At 45.6% G+C, this 16,663-nt stretch overlaps 1 pseudogene; it reads right to left on the bottom strand.

Moving 5' to 3' along the window:
- Positions 1–2,813: 2,813 nt before the first annotated feature.
- On the bottom strand, positions 2,814–13,504 carry LOC134482827 (sperm motility kinase Y-like; annotated as a pseudogene).
- Between the last annotated feature and the right edge of the window lie 3,159 nt (positions 13,505–16,663).

Raw genomic sequence — 16,663 nt, 5'->3', positions numbered from 1 at the left:
ACAGAGAAACTGTGTCTTGGGTTCATGCCACGAAGAGTGCTAGCTGAGCACTTCACATCTTAAGTTGTGTATGTCGTCAGGGCCCTTACACAAAGGTGATCTAGTGACAGTGTCTTGCTTTGTTTGTAGCAATCACATGAATTTAAATTTCCTACTTGTTCTTGTTCTTAAAAACTCACTGATTAGTTTTAGCTGAGACTCCTGGGAGACTTTTCTCCCACATGCTGTAAGTTTTAAAGATTCGGTGATTAACATAAATTACTATTCATAGGTGAACACAGGGCCCACACTGACCTCACCTTGCTATCTGGAACTGTTACTCCTGAGCCAAGGGTCTCAAGGGTCTCTGCCTCAGAAAGAAATGTGGTAAAGTGATCTCATAATCTATTCACATTCTTTGTATCATCCAGAATATCTGCTAGAATGAGAGGATCCTTCTCTGCTCAGGACAATGTAGATACTGCTTCCCCAGGAGGAAAGAAAGGGCCACTACCTGCCTCTGTGGGGCAGTCCCTGGTGTTCACGGTAATGTCACCCAACAGTCCCACCTTGAATCTGCTGTTCCACTTGAGCATGGAGCCTCCCTTTTATTCTGGGAGATAAACAGGAGTCTCCAGCTAGGAACAGTGGTCCAAACATGAGGTTAAGTGAAGGCAGTGAGAATGGTGTATATACATTAAGGGTCTGATTGAATGATTCTGAACTTAATGTATTTACTACTGGAGTCATCTGTAAGTCATATATAAGCTTTGTATTAAAATGTACCTTTAGGTCCAAGATTTCATGGTAGGTCAATGCGCTACTTTCTCTTAAAGATAATTTAAGAACTGCATAAAGAAGAGAAAATACTGATCAGAAAATGTTCCTAGGTGTACATGACTGGTTTACATGTGCATGTCTCTGTGCTCAGCTCCAAGAGCACACAATATGCATTAGAAAGTAGATGATAAGAACTCTCTCTCTCTCTCTCTCTCTCTCTCTCTTCTCTCTCTCTCTCCCCCCCCCTCTCTCTCTCTTTCTCTCTCTACCTAACTTTCGATCTCTCACTCTCTCATGGGTGTGTGTGTCTCTGTGTGTGTGTGTGCATGTGTTTATGAATCTGTGTCTGTCTGTCTGTCTGTCTGTCTGTCTCTCTCTTTCTCTCTGTGTGTGTGCATGTTTGTGTGTGTGTGTGTGTGTGTGTGTGTGTGTGTGTGTGTGACAAACTGAAGGTGAGCTCAAGGTCTGCATGCCCAGTTGGAACAAGGATCCCATGTTGATTGACCCCCACCTTGACAAGTATCTTGTTGTTGGTATGACCAGCATGTGACTATTGGGACAAGATAGAAGTATTTACAAAGCCAACAGTTTTGACCGATTTATGCGAATTAAGGCAGATTTGAGAGTACACTTAAGAGTTTTAAACTTTGTTTGAAAAAACTAAACAGTGTTCTTGGAAGAGTTTCTTTGGAGTAGACCGCCAAAGGCCACATTTTATCTGATTGTTGGTGAGCACCTGTGGGTTTTTGTGTTCCTAATGTATTATCCCTTAGGTTTGGGTCAGACAATGTAAACCTTATCATTTCCACTGTTTTTAACATCTCAAATGATGTCCCACGTTCTAGGTGCCAATCCACAAATGCCCACTCCTACATCTTCTCCCTCCTCCCTCCATTTTGCCACTATGATGCTGCTACAAAACTCACCCAACTTTTCGAAACCCACCACTCCAGCCTCCTCCTATGTTCGAGCATCACATCTCCACAGGACCAAGGGTCTTCCATCCCATTGGTTTCAAATAATGCCATCCTCTGATATATATTGGTTGGTGGTCTATTTTCTAGAAGCTATGGGTCATCAGCCAGCATATATTGTTCTTCCTCTATTGCAGGACCTCCTCTGTCACAGGACATCCACTGTTTAAGCACCACCACTACCTCAGGAAGTCCACTGTCTGTGTGTCAACTCCACTGTTACAGGACCATAAGTGTCTCAGCACTTCCACTATCACAGCACTTCTACTGTTCAGGAGCTCAAGAGTCTCAGCATCTCAAGTGTCACAGGACCTCCTTTGTCCAAGAACTGGACTGTCCAAGCAACACTACTATTGCGGGACCTCCACTGTCATAGGACTTCCACTGTAGGAGCACTACAACTGTCTCAGGACACCCACTGTCCTATAACCTCCACTATCCCAGGAATTCCACTGTCGTAGCACCACCCATAGCAACTAAAGTGTTTCAGGACATCAACTGAAGCAAGATCTCCCATGATTCTGCAACTTCACTGCCACAGGATCTCTACAGTGACAGGAATACCCCTGTATCATCAATTCCAATTTTGCAGGACCTCCACAGTAGCAGAACCTTCAATTGTGCAGCAGCTCCCCTGTAGGTAGATTGACCTCCTTGATCTCAGTGCATCGATTTTCAAAGGACCTTCACTGTCACAGAACCGGCGCTATTTCAGTGCCTCCACTGTCGCAGGACCTACCTCTTCACAGGATCTGCACTGTTGCAGCAACTGTAATTTCAATTTTTCAAAGTCATTGCTGTTTATATTTGAGGCTGAATGAAATGTGATGCTACTTTTGAAAGCAAAAAATTTGTTCTATAGCTCTTGTGATAAATGCCGTGTGTGCTTGGACCAGTAAACTATGGAAGACTTCATGAGCTCATACCACTCTCCACCTCACTTTGTGGAAGCTGGTGTTTTTAGAGTGTGATAAACTTCAGGTGAATGGATGCATTCAGCTGCACCACGTTCTAGAGTGGGCTACACAGCCGTCATATTGAGTCCTTGCTGGGAAGAGAAGAAATCCAGAGGAGGGAGAAGGCTTGGGTTGGGGGAAGTATCATAAAATACTTAGAAGATATAAGAAGGTAAGAATTATGGGGAACTGGAAAACAGAGCCAGAGGAAGAATGAGCACAGAGCAAACTGGGAAGGACAAAGTACAAAGGCACTTGGGTTTTGCCATCTGCATGTTCTCTGGAAAATCTCCCTTGGCCTCATTTCTGGGAGAAAACTCTTCCTCCACCCCCTTGTAAGGTTTCATTCTTGAAGGAAAGCAGCAACACAACTTCATCAGTGAATTTCCCCATTGGAATTGGTTCATCCTTTAATGCCTCTGGGAAATCCCCAGATGGGGAATGTCCTGCTCTCTGCTGAAGGACAGCTGGAAAGTAGGTTGTCCTCTGTTTTCTCGTTGCTACAGCTCTTCCAAATGTGGCTTATTGGCGAGTGAAGACACAGGACACTTCTGGTGTGTATGTATGCTTTGTTCGCTGTGGGTGTTGTCGGTAGTGTCCTGAAAAGAAGAAGGGCATGGCCAATGGCTCTTTGCTTCCTCTTTGACTAGCCTTATGATCATAGGGATACACTAGGCCATTGGAAGATGAGGAGAACAATGTGTCTATGTTGTGTTCACTTCTATTCCTATTTAGTCCTAGAGGGAAATCAGCAAGGGTAGAGAAGGGGACCGTAACTGGACAAAGCTGCTGAGCCTGTGTTGTGCAGCAATTCCTGTGTATAACTTGATGTTACATTAAGCAATAGGATGCCATGTTCTGTTTATACCTTTTTGATGCAATGAATCTATAATATTTTACCTCAAACCTCAATATATTACGTTTCTTCCTCTTTTGGAGAATCTGGCATGAGAGGGATCACTTCTTCATAAGGATTTGTGAACCTCTTCCAGTTTTCATTGACCAGGGGTACATCATCACCTCTGTGACTGTCAGCCCATAGTTTGGATTTACTTTCAGTAATAGGCTAAGCTGTCTCTTCTGACAACCCACAGTGAGCAGGGTACACACCTGCTACAACCTGTCTTCTGAACTGTTGTATGTCAACAGAGTCAAATACAACAGTGAAATATAAGCCTACTCCTAAGATCCATATGTTGGTTTTTTTTTGCACCACCATAAAGTTGTCCTAGGAAGAGATCAGGTGCACCAATAGGGTAAGCACCATGCTGCCAGTTCAGCATTTGCCCAGATTTGTCTTGAGTTGAAGGCCAAAGTCGTTGCTTTTGACTTTTCTGTTCTTCTTTAACAAAATATAATCTGGTTTCAGGTCACTGTGAACTTATACAGTGCCCATAGCCATAGATAAAGCCTGCTAATATTTGCCTAAATATTTCCTTGGCTCCTTCCTCCTCTCGGTGGAAAGACTTTCAGATGTATTTGTAAAGCTGTAAAATTTCAACCAGTTTCACGATAAGTTATTAGAATTGTCTCAGACTCAATTGGAGAAGCAAGATGATGTTGGGGTGGATGAAAAACTTCATTATATTTGCCATGGTCATGTTTGGCTGGCACCATTGCTTCTTCTTTGCATGCACTTTGATAACCCCTGTAGCAGAACTTCCTCTGTCCCAGCACCTGAACTATCCCAAGACCTCCACAGTCAAAGGACCAATATTGTGGTAGGGCGTCTGTGGTCAGGCAACTCCTCTGTCTCAGACCCTCCAAATTGCAAGACCTTTACGGGCACTGGAAGTCACTGTCCCTAAACTTCCACTGTTGGAGTACCTCAACTATAACAAGGACCTCTACTATTGTACAATCCCCTTGTCATAGCACGTCTATTGTTACAAAGTAGTCCACTGTCAAAGGACCTCCAGGGTCTCAGCCTCTCCACTGTTACAGGATCTCTACTGTCTTAGGACCACTGCTGTTGGAGGACCTCCTGTCTCTCAGCAACTTCAGTTTGTTGGAGCTCTCCTATCAGAGGACATTTACATTTGCTGTACTTCCAGTGTCACAGCTGTTATAAGAACCTCCATTCTCACAGGACCTCCAGTGCGTCAGTACCTCCACTGTCCAAGGACTTTTATATTGTAGGACCTCTACTGTCCTACAGAATGTCCACTGTCGCTAGATTTACACTGTCACAACACCACAACCATTACAAGAACTGCAATTTTGGCATGACCTCCAGTGTTCCAGCCCCTCCAGTGTCATAGGACCTCCACTATCACAGGACGTCCACTGTCTCACCAAGGCCAATTTAAAGGACCTCTACTATAACAGGATATCCACTGTAGCTGGACTTACACTGTTGCAGTACCTCAACTGTTGCAGGACCAACAAGGTTGCAGGACATAGACACTCTCAGCAGCTAGAATTTGCAGGACCTCTACTGGCACACAAATTCCACAGTTGCTGGAGCTCCACTGTCACTGCAAATGCACTGTCTCATGATATTCACTGTTGCTGGACCAGTAGTGTGGCAGCACATCCATTTTTTCCAAGCCCCTCCACTGACGCAAGACTTCCACTTTTGTAGCACCTTCACTGTCCAAGCAAACCAACTCCTGCAGGATCTCCATTGTCTCAGGGCATTCACTAATGCCAGCTCTCCAATGTTGTAGTACTTTTTAAAAATTCTTCTAAAAAAGGTTACTTTGTTATTTACAAATTACAATTCAGGTGTTGAGAAAATAAATAAGGTCAGTTTCCCCCCTAGATACTAAGTAAATAAAATGTTTTTCTAGACACAATATATGTAAAAGCTTGTGAAAATGTTCATATAAAGCTATTTGTGGTGGCATGTGCATTTAATGCCAGCTCTAAGAATGCAGAAAGAGGCAGATTATTGTTAGTTTCCGGTCCCCTCGCCTGTGTAGTGAATTCCAGATCAGCCTCAAATATATAGTGAGTCCCTGGGCTCCGTTTTGTTCTGATTGCTTGCTCGTGTTTGCATTTTTAGGCTAGTCAAAAATGTATATATAAGATCACCCTATTATACCAAGAGCAGTTATTAAATATAAGAATTATAGATGCATCCTTTGAAGCTCTTCATCTTAGAAAGAATGAGGGAGAGAGAATGAATGAGTTGGCTTTGGTTTCAGTTTCAGATCGTTATGGCTCAGGTAAACCCAGAGCACAGAGTGAAGTTTTTATGAGTTTTATTTTTCTTGGATAATTTATGTATGCACATTTCAAACGTTATCCCCTTCCCATGCTCTCCCAACCCCCTGCCCCTGCTTCTATGTGGATGTCAGCCACCTGAGTCATGCAGAGTTTGACAACATGAGACTCACCCCAGGACCTAAATGCAGTGAGTTCAAGGACTCACATGCTATGCTGCGTGGGCTCCTCCTTATGCCATACCTTGACCCCGTTGCACCCTGGGCCTCCACACCATAAGCCAGAGTGCAGATCCCTGGGCACAGTAGGACACACCTAGGCTAGTTTTCACTCCCATGGATGCTCTTGTGGCCTTGTCAGAGCACTGTGACCACATCCCACATCTGAACAGCAAGCTAATCAACAGGATGCTCTGGGAGTCCATCAGTTTGCTTCCTCAGAGACCCCATAATAGAGGGGGAAGAAATCCAGGCTTTAGGGAGCTACCACAGCCATGATTGTTCTTTTGTCCCAGCCACTCCACCTTTGGCCAAGTTACAGCTCTGCCAGGCCCTGCCATGTTGTCTTCAAAATCTTTGTGTGTCAGTGATACTTGTATGAACTATGCTACACATTGACCTAGAGGCTGGGCTTTCCTCTTGCATTTCCAGCAAGACTACAGATTTCCCGGGGGAGACTCTCATGGCTCTTCATGTTCTGACAGCACAGTCTGCAGATGTCTCTAAGGTATTGGACATCAGACCCCACTGAGGAGTGAGAGACTTTCAGTGTCTTATAGACCCAGGGCTTGTGCATGATGGCTTTTATTGTGTGTTTGGTAGCATGTATGCTCTGCTCCAAATGTAGACAGACACTCCCCATGCCTGTAGTCCCTGCTTGGAGTGTGGGTACACACTCTCCATGCAAACAGCTGTCTACGCACACACAGATGCCATTTTCATGATTTACACATGTTTTCTTTGATGTTTCTTTTAAAAGGTAGTCATATAAACTTACAGTGATTTTGTGCTGGCTTTCTTTACCCAGCCCACAGATGAATATTGGAAGGAGACTCTGGGATCTGCATGGGCTCCTCCTTATGACCACACCTTGACCCCATTGCACACTTTTTCTCAGAAGCATCGCAGAGCGTGGCCTGTAATTGTCCTGTCCATTCCCTATGGATTGTGACCAGTCTGCAGTTCTGCACAGCCTGGCATCCAAAGAAACTTGGCATAGTTCCCCACAATGTCTCCACAGGCCCAGAGGAAGGACATAAATAGAATCATTATGAGACCCAAGTGGCTTCTCAGGTTCAGCCAATGCTCTTGGCTCATTCTTATCTCTGAGGACACAGGGCACAGGTCCTGACCTCCATGCACCTGTATTTGCTGCACACACTAAGGATGACTTGTGCTGTCCTCTGCTGCTTCTGGGAGTCCTGAAAACCACAATCCCTGGGGCAAGGGGACTAGTGAGGGACAAGTGAGCACAAGGCCCCTGCCTGCTCCCTGAATACCAGAAGCCCCAGCAGGGTTCTCACTGCTGTGTTCCCCAAGATAATGACAAGCACCTGTTACAACAGGCCATGCTCTGTTGGGAAAGGCAGACAGGCACATCCAAGGCTGTACTGTGGCCATGCTGGGCCTGCCTGCTCTTCAGGGGCATACTCTGCCATGCCACTCAGCATATCCCACTCTGTGTCTGGAGTGCTTTGGTCTCACAGGAATGCTGTGGTGATGGAGACACTGACAAACTAAGGACCAAGACGCTGTCAAGTACCCATCCACACTTGACTCCTGCCAGGAATCAGCAGTATGGGCAACCACGTAAACATGGAGACATGGATTACTTTCTTCCTTGGGACCACTTATGAACCACAGGGTCAGGTGACAAGCTCTAGACCAGGAAAGGATCAGGAGGAGCAGAGTGACCTCACCTGAACTTGAGGAATAGGGAACCCAGCAAGGAGAGTGACCACCCTTGGCTCACATAATTTAGGGACATATGTGGTGGGAAGAAACTAAGTTGAGGCAGCTGGGACACATCCCAAGATAGCAGGTGGTTGTGTGTCTGTGTGTGTCTGTGTGTGTGAGTGTTTGTGTGTGTGTGTGTGTGTGTGTACTTGACTGAAATGATGTGTGTGTGTGTGTGTGCCTGTGTATGTCTGTGGATGAGTCTATCCTGACACCAGACCTGACCGATGCCAGGCACCCACAGTTGGCACAGACCCCACTTTACACTAGCGTTTTTATTCCCAAAGGTTTTCTAATGGAAAGTAATATGTGCCTCTTACAGGGCTAGTTCACCAGATTTTGTACGAAAGATGAAATATGATCTTTATGGGTTCTTGCCTGAGCTAGCCTTGTAGACCCTCCTCTTCCCACTGTTCCCAGTCTGTTTCGTGTCACAATGTCCAGGGAATAGAACCCTGAGTTCTGCCAGCACCTCTGTGTGAGGCATTGCATCAGCTGACATCCTGAATGGTTGTCCCAACTCTACATGTTCTGGCCGAGGACAAGATGCACACAAGAAGGCCTAGATGAGGAGGTACTGCCCCTCCCAGACAGACAGACTTCATCTACTCTAACATGTTAGGAGGAGGTGCAGATATGACTCACAACAATACATCCACTATTGGGCTCAACTAACAAGAAGCTGTGAGGAGGACATTCAATTTGGAAATCTCAGGTAGGCAGTGTGTGTGGAGGAGTAAACAGGACTGGATGGAGACCTTACCCAGAATTTGATATCCAGCCCTGCATTCTGATTAGCATGAACTACACTCCTGTGAAGGTCTCTGGGTGGCTCCTGAAATTAGGTGGACAAAGAGGAGGAGGAGGAGGAAGAGGAGGAAGAAGAGGAGGAGGAAGAAGAGGAGGAGGAAGATGAAGAGGAGGAAAAAGGGGAAGAGGAGGAAAAAACAAGTAAGGACAAGACAGGCACATGGCCTGTACTCACTGCAGTGGCCCATCGTATCCTAGGTGTTTTCCTGCCCTAACTGTGAAGCAGGAACCAAGCACCACTCCTCATGGGACTGTCTGAGATGAGGCCAGCTGTGGGTCTGAACTGTCAGCAAGGAGGACAGGAGCTGTCTGTGCCATACATCAAAGCATAGTGTCCCACATAAGTCCATATCACAAATGATGCCATCTCCTCCCCAGAGTGGCTCAATAAGGGTTAGGAGTGCCTCATGAGTGCCAAGCTCTCCCCTACTCCTGCAGACCCATGAATGGTGCCTTCTCAGGGCCCATCTATCCTGAGCCCAGGGAGCAGCCAGAGGGCATATTCATGCAATTTCATACTCAGGTCAATCTGCTATCCTGTACCCCATGAGTCGGGACTGAACCTCAGTGCTCAAGACCACTTGTTTTTTTCTGGACAAGACTTCGAGAATGTGGTCACACACAGTGTTAGTGACACCTTGCATGCCCTTGACTGGCCTTCAGTGTAGTCCTGACTGACCGTTCCTGCCTGCACCCAGGGATTCAAATCAGCATTGGCCAGATCAAACTCTTTGCTACCTGGTCCTATAGCTCACCTCCACTGCAGTTCCATGTGTCCTGGCTGCTGCAGCTGCACCAGAAGCTACCAGATGTCTTCCCACAGAATCCTGTAGTCCCTGTGGGCTCATCCACAGACATCTCACACTCTCCCTGCTGGGAGTTAGGCTGGATGCCTGCTGTGTGGGAGCTGCCTTGGCTTGTGGAGCAGAGTCAGAAGCAGTGGAGGAGATGTTGTCTGCTGCTCTTATTGTCCTCAGTGCCCAGGGCTTTTCTGTGGTTTGGGTTCAGATCCAGATCCAGTGAATCACTGATTAAATTCAGCCCATAGAAGGTGCGGACCCCATGAGGCACAGGAAGGACCATGACTGAGGGGGAACCAAGCAATCCAGGACCCTGTGGGGAACAGGGAAGCCAATAATCCTGGTCACCTCCCTGGCAGGCTGCAAGGACAGGAGCTCTGTGCGCCCTGACAGAGGTAGATGGGACCCTGACTCCCACAAAACGCTTCTTCAGACTTATTACATCATCCTCTTTGAGAAGGTTGTCCTCATTAAGAGCATTCCACACAGCTTGCACTGCCATCTAACTCTATCTTCCAGGGGTGATCCCCCTCAGGAGTATTGACATGTGTTCTATGAATGGTTAATATTATTCTGATAATTCACTTCATAAACATTGCTCAGCATGGTGTCTGTCTCCATAAGAAGTCATTCAGCAATTCTCCCACAACAGGGAGGCAAAATCATCACCATCATCATCACCATCATCACCACCATCATCACCATCATCATCATCATCATCATCATCATCATCATCATCATCACCATCCTCTTTCTCCTCCTCCTATTCTTCCTCCTCCTCCTCCAGATTTTTCTCCTCCTCCTCCTCCTCCTCCTTCTCCTCCTCCTCCAGCTTTTTCTCCTCCTCCTCCTTCTCCTTCTGCTACTGCTAATGCTGCTGGTGCTATTGCTGTTACTCCTGTTGGTGCTGTAGCTTCTGCTGGTGTCTTTTCCTTGGCCATGTGTCTGAAATCACCTCCTTTTTATACTCAGGACATGACAATTTCAAGATGGCACTTTGAAAGAAAAAAATTATTCTAAGCAAAAATTTTATGAGGTAGAATACTTAGATTACCATTTGGAGCTTTGATTGCCTTATTATTTTATTACATCTTCTCTTCTACTTCTGTTAAGATTTTTGAAAGAAATCATTTAGAAAGGTTACATACACACACACACACACACACGTATATATATATATATATACATATATATATATATATATACATATATATATATATATCACTAGGTCTTAGGAACGAAAAAATCAGCATGCAAAAAACTATGCATGATTCTGACCATCAACAATAACCAGCAAACTAGGTTGTTGATACTTATTCAATGACAAACCTTGTTAATTAGTTTTGAGGCTTAATGAAATGGGATGTTACATTTGAAAACATAAGACACTGTTCTGAGGCACTTGTGATTGATGACCACATGTGAAAAGATCAGTAGCCCATGGAGGAGTCCATGAGCCCATAAACCTCTAGTCCTCACCCTGTGGGAGCTATTGGCTTAAGGGGGAGCTGGAGTCCATCTGAAGGGATGGGTCAACAAGAAAACTCTGTAGAGTGGGGAACTCATCAATCCTATTGGGTCCCTGCTGGGAAGAGGAGAAATCAAGAAGACGGAGAAGGCTTGGTGTTGGGTAAACCTCATAAAGAACTTAGAGAAGATACAAGGTAAGAATTGTGGGGAAAATGGAAACCAGAGACAGAGGAAGGACCAGCATAGAGCAAACTGAAAAGGACAAAGCACAAAGGTACCTGGGCTATGCTTGCTGCATGTTCTCTGGACTCTCCCTGTGGCTCATTTCTGGGGGGAGATGCTGTTCTGCCCCAGGCGAGGTTTCTTTCTCCTTGGCAAGCAGCAACACAGCTTTATCAGAGCATTTGCTATATTCCTGGTCCACCCCTTAAAACCTCTGTGCCGGACCCTGCTGGGGATGGGCTTATCCTCTAACGGGGCTCTGTGGGAGAGTGGGTTGTCTTCTTTGATTTCCTTATTGCTACTCTTCTCACTGAAGATGCTTGTTGTTTGAATGCATGGGACACTCACGGCACATTTGTGATAGTGGTTGTGTGTAGGTGTCATCGGTAGTGGCCTGAGACAACCAGCCACAGTGGACCTTCTTCCTCCTTTTGGATGAGCCTTCTGGCCATAGTGAGATACTTGACCATGGGAGGATGACACCCGCAAGGTCCCAAGGACTGGCAGGCTTCCACTCCTCTTTTGTTCTAATCTAAAAGCAGCAGCAGGATCAAGGCTAGGGAATGGGGCTGCAATGGGACTCACCTGCTGTGCCTGGGCTGTGCAGCCATCACCCTGGAGAGCCTGCTGTTGTAGAAAGCAATAAGTTGCCATTTCCTCATTATATTTTCTTTTCATTAGAGAGTATTTTATTACAGAGGCTTGAAATCCCTCACATTTCATTGCGGCCAAAATTTCAGGGTCTGGCCTGAGGGCAAGCAGTTCTTCATAACGACCTGTGAACCCCTTCCCGTGTTCTTTGAACCAGGCATGTTTCATCACCTCGCTGGCTGTTGGTCTATACATTGGATTTACTGTTAGAAATTGACTAAGGAGGTTCTACAGTTCTTCTGAAACCCCACAGGGGGCAGGATACACCCCTGCAACAAGTTGTTTTTGTAATATTTGGAAGATCATTGAATCAAATGGGAGCTTTCCCACTACCATATAGTACAAGACCACTCCTATTTTCCACATGTCATTCTTCATCCCGTCATACAGAAGTCCAAGGAAGAGTTCCAGGGAACCAAAAGAGTATGCACCGCACTGCTGGTTTAGCATTTGTCCAGGTTGTGTTTCAGTGCTAAGCCCAAAGTCGATGACTTTGACCTTTCTGTTTTTATCAATCATTATATTGTCCAGTTTGAGGTCTCGGTGAACAATCCCCTTTCCATGGCAGTAGCTCACTGCTGACAATATCTGTTCAAATATTTGCCGGGCCTCATCCTCCTCTATGTGCCCTGACTCTCTGATGTACTGGTAGAGTTCTTGGCCTTCCACCAGCTCCATTATGAGGTATATTCTTGTTTTATTTTCAATGACTTGTAAGAGAGAAACAATGTTGGGGTGGTTGATCTTTCTCATTATGTTTGCTTCTGTCATGGCTGGCCAGAACCACTGCTTGTCCTTTCGGAGAACTTTGACCGCCACTCGGGTTCCTGTGAGCCGGCGGTGGGCCAGGAGGACCTTCGCATGGCTTCCTTTTCCAATAGTCTTCAATACTTTATATTGGGAATGAAAGGTTCACTCCTCAGAGATACTGGGATCGGGGCTAGGAGGTGGTAACTCCTCCTCAGTCTCTGTAGGCATTTTATCAGTACTAATGCTACCTAAAAATAACAAAAAATGGAATCAGGTAATGAAAAAGATGGAGCAATTCAGGAACTAAAATTACACATGCGGTCCCTAAAAGAAACAAAGGAAACAAAAAGAAAAAAATAAAAACAAGAAAAGACTAGACTAGAAAAATAGAGTAAAATTATGAAAAGGGGGAAAATATGAAGAATCATAAGTAAAAGCCACCCAAATAACCAACCCCAAAAGAGAAAGCCAAGAGCACACACATACTAAATGCAATGATGAAAATAAAAATCGTCATATTACAATAGGATTGGGCGGCCAAAGATGGTCAATACTGTGAATGGATGTTGTTTGAAGAAAAAGGTATGATGAAAGAAATGAGAGGAGAAAGAATTAGTGTAAGAGAAAACAAACAAATATAAAAAGCCAACACTTAAGGGGAAACTCCATTGAATTTCAGGACCTAGTGATCCACAAAAATCCACAACTCTCCAGAGCAAAATATTGAAAATCAAAATTAACCAACCACAAGGAATAAGGCAGTTAAATACCAGTGAATAGTAAACCTAAAACCGAGGCCGAAAAGTCAAAGTGTCACAAAGGGCAAATTTGTATCAAGTCTAAGCCAATGATTGCTTGTACTCAATAAATACAGAAACAGGAATAATGTAAAAGGATGAAACCGCAGGACATTGAAAGTCGAGATAGAGTGAATCATCCGACTGCAGAAATGTATATAATCAAAGCAATAATATACCATGTGAGAACATAAAAACCACCACCAAACAGAATCCAGAAATCCATAATAAATAAATAAATAAATAAATAAATAACTAAATAAATAAAGCATAACTAAAAATCAAAACCACAATAAGGAAATAGCCAGTGGTCTTGCGAATATATGGCCTAATTCTATCTCTTAAACAAATAGAAAAAAGAATCAATCCATAAATAAGCAGCCAGCCGTCTACATAGGCCTTTAATCTGATATTATGGGGTTGGCATGTCAAAATCCTGGGAGCCACTGCTCCGCCAACACAGGTACTTGGGCAGCTGTAGGCCAGTGAGAGAGCCTGTCTTGAAAATGAGGTTGATGACCTACCTCAGGAACAGGAGCCCGGGCTGACTTCTGGCCTCTACACTCTCTTGCATTGAGGTGCAGGTAAAACGGGATGGGGACGTGTGAACACACAACACACACACACACACACACACACACACACACACACACAGGCACACAGGCACACACACAGGCACACACAGAAGCACACACAGGCACACACAGAAATACACAAAAGTGTACTTACACTCACACAGACAAACTCTTACAAACACCCAGATTCACACAAAACACAATCACATAGGAACAGGCACACACATACTTACACACAAGCAAACCTGGAAAAACGCACATCACAGACACACACACACACACACACACACACAGGGACACACACACACACACGAAGAGGTACACACATACAAACACATACACACAAACCTGTAAACTCACACACTCCTACATATACTGAAAAACACACAGGCGAAAGTGTACACACACTCACACACAAGCAAATCTGTCAACACACATCATCCTACACACACTGATACATACACATATGCACAGTACAGTAAAATCCGATACAACCACACACAGCTCACTAGATACAACCAAGTCGCAGAGGGCTCCACTCCACACCTCCTCTCAAAGCACTCAAAGAGGTCCAGGCCTGGCAACAGCTTAACGTCTGTTGGCTGGACCTCCTCACAGTCGCTCCTCATGAGGTCACAATAGGACCTGTCATGACATGGTTGGGAAGGGCTTCAAGGCTCTGGCTTCTGTGGGCTATGGAGAGATTTTAGGCTTTTAGAAATCAAAGCCTGTAAGATGTTTACTCTCCTTAGTTCTCTGTTTTGAATGTTTGCTGTGCCTCCTGCTTTAAAGTCCTCATGTCTATGCTCGCTGTGTCACCTTTTCTTTGAATTCTGAATGATTAGCCTCAAACTGATGGTACAGTGTTATAAAAATAAAAAACGACAAAGCTGTGTTTCTAAACTGACCCATCCAGAGGACACTGTTCTCATAAGCCCTCAGAAAGGCTCTAGGATATCATCAAACACCTGAGACAAAGCTGCAGGGATAGGCAGAGCACTTGCCTCCCACGGGTGAGGACTTGAGTTTGAATCCCCAAAACCCCCATCAATGTTGGATGCATCAGCAAAGCCCACAAGCTCTGCATCCATGGAGTGGGGAGGGGTTGGGGCTTGAAGACAGGTGGTCTGACATGCAGGCATGAGGACCTGTCCAGAGGATGGCCTCTGACAGGACATGGGGTAGTGGTATACATGGACACCTAGGCACATAAGGGGGTATCCATATACATGCAGACACTTCCTCTCACACAGAGGTTGGCATGATGTATAGAAAACCAAGTCCATCCTGAGTGTAGGGCTCACTTCAAATATTAAGGTCCAATGATGGAACAGGCGTGTATGAGGACAAGGAGCTCTGTGCAACCTGGGACCAGAAGGAACAGAGTGGCTATGCTGACACCGTTGAAATAAATTCTCAATCACAGTCTGTGACAGCCAGGCCACAGGACCCAGGCAGCTGTGTTATTTGTGAGCAGCCAGTGCAGCCAGAAGCTAACTATTGAGCACTGACTGGCCCAAGCACAAAAAGGGTCTCTGTTTTTCAGAGTGCTGGGGGCAGTGCAGTGTGTAGCCCTTTTCTTCTGAAGACTCTTCTGGGGTTTTGAATCCCCTGGAGAGGACCCTCATGACTGCAGACACTAAGCCTGGGAGGAAAGATCCTCATCTGTAGTGTTCATTGAAAGGACTGATTGCAGAAAAGGAAAGAAACAGCAAAATGTGCCACCTCTGCTCACTCTGGTTCAGCTTCTGCCTTTGCAGCTGAGCTCAGGTGCTCTGGAGTCCTCCCTAGCCTGAGTCAGTGATCTCAAGTTCAAGTCCCTACTTACTGGTTTGTAGTATCAACCACAGCACAGTTTCAGGCAAGAAAAGCTGTGAACACCATCTAGACATTGTTGTCTACATTTGAGGGGGACTGTTGAGCCCCAAAGGGAGCAAGGGTTACAAGGTCATGTATTACAGGAATGGGCTAGGGTTGGAATCCAAGTTCCAATCTCCCTTTGCTCTGGGCAGAAGGTAGACCTGGCAATTGGTTCCTGCTGTGTACATGGTGAGAATCAAAGTGTCTTATGGGATCGCTGGCACAGACCTGCCCAAGCATGGCTTAGGGAGCCTCACACCAACTCAATATTTGATGTCTTCCCAGCTTTGTCTACCACCCTCAGCTGTGTGCCATTTTCCCTGCCTCCTGCAAGGGACTCTAAATATCTTCCTATAAAAGGCGATCAAGGAGGAGTTGCACAAGGACAGGTGGGGCTCTGTGGGGAGGTTCACATGGGCTAACACATTAGAGGGCCACAGTCCCAGGACTGATACTGGGTGGACACTCTCCTCTGACATCCAACAGAGAGATCTTTGACAGAGATCAATAGAAGGCTTCTCTGAATAGCTGTGCAGAGCACCTCAGATCACAGACTCAGGACTGACACACATAGAATGCTGTAGAGGAGCCGATTGTATTCAAGGGCTCATCTGCCTGGGTCCATGTGCCTCTAGATATGAGCCCAGGACTGGGCTGTAGCTGGTTATGGGCTCAGATAGGAGGGTGGGAGGGACTGGTCCTTGGCTACTGGGAGTAGAGCAATTTTTCTTTCCCTGCTCCTGCTTTTTTTTTGCTTTCCTTTCCCTTGGCATAAGGAGGGACTGGAAGAAGTCTGTCTATGGGGAGTGAGGCTGGCTGGGAAACTGCTTGCTGTTCTACATTGTCATGCTGCTTGGGGCTTGGGGTTGTTGGCAGGATAACCTCTGCACCAATCCAGTCTGCTTCTCTCCACTTT

The sequence above is a fragment of the Rattus norvegicus genome, chromosome 1, assembly GCF_036323735.1.
Source record: "Rattus norvegicus strain BN/NHsdMcwi chromosome 1, GRCr8, whole genome shotgun sequence".
Lineage (NCBI taxonomy): Eukaryota > Metazoa > Chordata > Mammalia > Rodentia > Muridae > Rattus > Rattus norvegicus.
The sequence above is the reverse complement of the archived record's forward strand: the minus strand, read 5'-3'. Positions and strand labels throughout refer to the sequence as shown.